Source organism: Schistocerca serialis, unplaced genomic scaffold, assembly GCF_023864345.2.
Source record: "Schistocerca serialis cubense isolate TAMUIC-IGC-003099 unplaced genomic scaffold, iqSchSeri2.2 HiC_scaffold_1417, whole genome shotgun sequence".
NCBI classification, from domain to species: domain Eukaryota; kingdom Metazoa; phylum Arthropoda; class Insecta; order Orthoptera; family Acrididae; genus Schistocerca; species Schistocerca serialis.
In genome coordinates, this window is record NW_026047644.1 from 24,727,315 (window position 1) to 24,733,449 (window position 6,135).

A 6,135-nucleotide genomic window follows, 5' to 3' on the forward strand; every position below is an offset into this window, starting at 1 on the left:
ACACAGAAATTGCATCGGATTTAAATTCAAAACGCACAATGCCGACCTAAGTAAAAGACGACTGACACTCTCACTTTCTATGATTTGAACCTCTCCTGTGAGTCCAGTTTTAGATTCCGATCCTTCACTTCAGGTTTACTGTATCCCTTGGACCTTCTTGTTGACGATGAAAGACAGAAATTGCATCGGAATTAAATTCAAAAGGCACAATGCCGACTTAAGTACAAGAGGACTGACAATTTAACTTTCTATGATTTGAACCTCGCCTGTGAGTTCGGTTTTAGATTCCGATGCTTCACTTCAGGTTTACTGTATCCCTTGGACCATGTTATTGACGATGAAACACAGAGTTTGCATCCGAATTTAATACAAAAGGCACAATGCCGACTTAAGTACAAGATGACTGACACACTCACTTTCTATGATTTGAACCTCTCCTTTGAGTCCGGTTTTAGATTCCGATGCTTCACTTCAGGTTTACTGTATCCCTTGGACCTTCTTATTGACGATGAAACACAGAAATTGCATCCGAATTTAATACAAAAGGCACAATGGCGACTTAAGTACAAGAGGACTGACACTTTCACTTTCTATGATTTGAACCTCCCCTGTGAGTCCAGTTTTAGATTCCGATGTTTCCCCTCAGGTTTACTGCATCCCTTGGACCTTCTTATTGACGATGAAACACAGAAATTGCATCCGAATTTAATACAAACGGCACAATGCCGACTTAAGTACAAGAGGGCTGACACACTTACTTTCTATGATTCGAACCTCGCCTGTGAGGTCAGATTTAGATTCCGATGCTTCACTTCAGGTTTACTGTATCCCTTGGACCTTCTTATTGACGATAAAACACAGAAATCGCATCCGAATTTAATACAAATGGCACAATGCCGACTTAAGTACAAGAGGACTAACACTTTAACTTTCTATGATTTGAACCTCTCCTGTGAGTCCAGTTTTGGATTCCGATGCTTCACTTCAGGTTTACTGTATCCCTAGGACCTTCTTATTGACGATGAAACACAGAAATTGCATCCGAATTTAATACAAATGGCACAATGTCGACTTAAGTACAAGAGGACTGACACTCTCACTTTCTATGATTTGAACCTCTCCTGTGAGTCCAGTTTTAGATTCCGATGATTCACTTCAGGTTTACTGTATACCTTGCTCCTTTTTATTGTCGATGAAACACAGAAATTGCATCCGAATTTAATACAAAAGGCACAATGCCGACTTAAGTACAAGAGGACTGACATTCTAACATTCTATTATTTGAACCTCTCCTGTGAGTCCAGTTTTAGATTCCGATGCTTCACTTCGGGATTACTGTATCCCTTGGATCTTCTTATTGACAATGAAACACAGAAATAGCATCGGAATTAAATTCAAAACGCACAATGCCGACTTAAGTAAAAGAGGACTGACACTCTCACTTTCTATGATTCGAACCTCTCCTGTGAGTCCAGTTATAGATTCCGATGCTTCACTTCAGGTTTACTGTATACCTTGCACCTTCTTAATGACGATGAAACACAGAAATTGTATCCGAATGTAATACAAAAGGCACAATGCCGTCTTAAGTACAAGAGGAATGACATCCTAACTTTCTATGATTAGAACCTCACCTGTGAGTCCAGTTTTAGATTCCGATGCTTCACTTTAGGTTTACTGTATCCCTTGGACGTTCTTATTGCCAATGAAGCACAGAAATAGCATCGGAATTAAATTCAAAAGGCACAATGCCGACTTAAGTAAAAGAGGACTGACACTCTAACTTTCTATGATTTGAACCTCTCCTGTGAGTCCAGTTTAAGATTCCGATGCTTCACTTCAGGTTTACTGTATCCCTTGGACCTTCTTATTGACGATGAAACACAGATATTGCATCCCAATTTAATACAAATGGCACAATGTCGACTTAAGTACAAGAGGACTGACACTCTCACTTTCTATGATTTGAACCTCTCCTGTGAGTCCAGTTTTAGATTCCGATGCTTCACTTCAGGTTTACTGTATACCTTGCGCCTTCTTATTGACGATGAAACACAGAAATTGCATCCGAATTTAATACAAAAGGCACAATGCCCACTTAAGTACAAGAGGACTGACATTCTAACTTTCTATTATTAGAACCTCTCCTGTGAGTCCAGTTTTAGATTTCGATGCTTCACTTCAGGTTTACTGTATCCCTGGGACCTTCTAATTGATGATGAAACACAGAGTTTGCATCCGAATTTAATACAAAAGGTACAATACCGACTTAAGAACAAGAGGACTGATACTCTAACTTTCTATGATTTGAACTTCTCCTGTGATCCCAGTTTTAGATTCCGATGCTTCACTTCAGGTTTACTGTATCCATTGGACCTTCTTATTGACGATGAAACACAGAAATTGCACCCGAATTTAATACAAATGACACAATGCCGACTTAACTACAAGAGGACTGACACTCTCACTTTCTAGGATTTGAACCTCTCCTGTGAGTCCAGTTTCAGATTCCGATGCATCACTTCAGCTTTACTGTATACCTTGTACCTTCTAATTGACGATGAAACACAGAGTTTGCATCCGAATTTAATTCAAAAGTCACAATGCCGACTTAAGTACAAAAGGACTGACACTCTAACTTTCTATGATTTGAACCTCTCCTGTGAGTCCAGTTTTAGATTCCGATGCTTCACTTCAGGTTTACTGTATCCCTTGGACTTCTTATTGACGATGAAACACAGAAATAGCATCCGAATTTAATACAAAAGGCACAATGGCGTCTTAAGTACAAGACTACTGACACTCTCACTTTCTATGATGTGAACCTCTCCTGTGAGTCCAGTTTTAGATTCCGATGCTTCACTTCAGCTTTACTGTATCCCTTGGACCTTCTTATTGACGATGAAACACAGATATTACATCGGAATTTAATACAAAAGGCACAATGCCGACTTAAGTAAAAGAGGACTGACACTCTGACATTCTATGATTTGAACCTCCCCTGCGAGTCCAGTTTTAGATTCCGATGCTTCACTTAATGTTTACTGTATCCATTGGACCTTCTTATTGACGATAAAACACAGAAATTGCATCCGAGTTTAATACAAAAGGCACAATACCGACTTAAGTACAAGAGTATTGACACTCTAACATCCTATGATTTGAATCTCTCCTGTGAGTCCAGCTTTTGATTCCGATACTTCAGGTTTACTGTATCCTTTGGACCTTCTTATTGACGATGAAACACAGAAATTGCATCGGAATTAAATTCAAAAGGCACAATGCCGACCTAAGTAGAAAAGGACTGCCACTCTAACTTTCTATGATTTGAACCTCTCCTGTGAGTCCAGTTTTAGATTCCGATGCATCACTTCAGGTTTATTGTATCCCTTGGACATTCTTATTGTCGGTGAAACACAGAAATTGCATCCGAATTTAATACAAATTCCACAATGCCGACTTAAGTACAAGAGGAGTGAAACTCTCACTTTCTATGATTTGAATCTTTCCTGTGAGTCCAGTTTTCGATTCCGATGCTTCACTTCAGGTTTACTCTATCCCTTGGACCTTCTTATTGACGATGAAACACAGAATTTGCATCGGAATTAAATTCAAAACGCACAATGCCGACTTAAGTACAAGAGGACTGACACTCTAACTTTCTATGATTTGAACCTCACCTGTGATTCCAGTTTTAGATTCCGATGCTTTACTTAAGGTTTACTGTATCCCTTGGACCTTCTTATTGATGATGAAACACAGAAATTGCATCCGAATTTAATACCAAAGGCACGATAGCGACTTAAGTACAAGAGGAGTGACACTCTAGCTTTCTATGATTTGAATCTCTCCTGTGAGTTCAGTTTTAGATTCCGATGCTTCACTTCAGGTTTTATGTATCCTTTGAACCTTCTTATTGACGATGAAACCCAGAAATTGCATCGGAATTAAATTCAAAAGGCACAATGCCGACCTAAGTAGAACAGGACTGACCCTCTCACTTTCTATGATTTGAACCTCTCCTGTGAGTCCAGTTTTAGATTCCGATGCTTCACTTCAGGTTTACTGTATCCCTTGGACCTTCTTATTGACGATGAAACACAGAAATTGCACCCGAATTTAATACAAATGACTCAATGCCGACTTAACTACAAGAGGACTGACACTCTCACTTTCTAGGATTTGAACCTCTCCTCTGAGTCCAGTTTCAGATTCCGATGCATCACTTCAAGTTTACTGTATCCCTTGTACCTTCTAATTGACGATGAAACACAGAGTTTGCATCCGAATTTAATACAAAAGTCACAATACCGACTTAAGTACAAAAGGACTGACACTCTAACTTTCTATGATTTGAACCTCTCCTGTGAGTCCAGTTTTAGATTCCAAAGCTTCACTTCAGGTTTACTGTATCCCTTGGACCTTCTTATTGACGATGAAACACAGAAATTGCATCCGAATTTAATACAAAAGGCACAATGGCGACTTAAGTACAAGACTACTGACACTCTCACTTTCTATGATGTGAACCTCTCCTGTGAGTCCAGTTACAGATTCCGATGCTTCACTTCAGGTATACTGCATATATTGCACCTTCTTATTGACGATGAAACACAGAAATAGCATCGGAATTAAATACAAACGGCACAATGCCGACTTAAGTACAAGAGGGCTGACACACGTACTTTCTATGACTCGAACCTCTCCTGTGAGGTCAGATTTAGATTCCGATGCTTCACTTCAGGTTTACTGTATCCCTTGGACATTCTTATTGACGATAAAACACAGAAATCGCATCTGAATTTAATACAAATGGCACAATGCCGACTTAAGTACAAGAGGACTGCCACTCTCACTTTCTATGATTTGAACCTCTCCTGTGAGACCGGATTTAAATTCCGATGCTTCAATTCAGGTTTACTATATACCTTGCACTTTCTTATTGACGATGAAACACAGAAATTGCAGCGGAATTTAATAAAAAAGGCACAATGCCGACTTAAGTAAAAGAGGACTCAAACTCTAACTTTCTATGATTAGAACCTCACCTGTGAGTCCTGTTTTAGATTCCGATGCTTCACTTCAGGTTTACTGTACCCCTTGGACCTTCTTATTGACGATGAAACACAGAAATAGCATCGGAATTAAATTCAAAAGGCACAATGCCGACTTAAGTAAAAGATTACTGACACTCTAACTTTCTATGATTTAAACCTCTCCTGTGAGTCCAGTTTCAGATTCTGATGCTTCACTTCAGGTTTACTGTATCCCTTGGACCTTCTTATTGACAATGAAACACAGAAATTGCATCCGAATTTAATACAAATGGCACAATGTCGACTTAAGTACATGAGGACTGACACTCTAACTATCTATGATTTGAACCTATCCTGTGAGTCCAGTTTTGGATTCCGATGCTTCACTTCAGGTTTACTGTATCCCTTGGACATTCTTATTGACGATGAAACACAGAAATTGCATCCGAATTTAATACAAATGGCACAATGTCGACTTAAGTACAAGAGGACTTACACTCTCACTTTCTATGATTTGAACCTCTCCTGTGAGTCCAGTTTTAGAATCCGATGATTCACTTCAGGTTAACTGTATACCTTGCGCCTTCCTATTGACGATGAAACACAGAAATTGCATCCGAATTTAATACAAAAGGCACAATGCCGACTTAAGTACAAGAGGACTGACATTCTAACTTTCTATTATTTGAACCTCTCCTGTGAGTCCAGTTTTAGATTCCGATGCTTCACTTCGGGTTTACTGTATCCCTTGATCTTCTTATTGACAATGAAACACAGAAATAGCATCGGAATTAAATTCAAAACGCACAATGCCGACTTAAGTAAAAGAGGACTGACACTCTCACTTTCTATGATTTGAACCTCTCCTGTGATTCCAGTTATAGATTCCGTTGCTTCACTTCAGGTTTACTGTATACCTTGCACCTTCTTAATGACGATGAAACACAGAAATTGCATCCAAATGTAATACAAAAGGCACAATGCCGGCTTAAGTACAAGAGGAATGACATCCTAAATTTCTATGATTAGAACCTCTCCTGTGAGTCCAGTTTTAGATTCCGATGCTTCACTTCAGGTTTACTGAAACCCTTGGACCTTC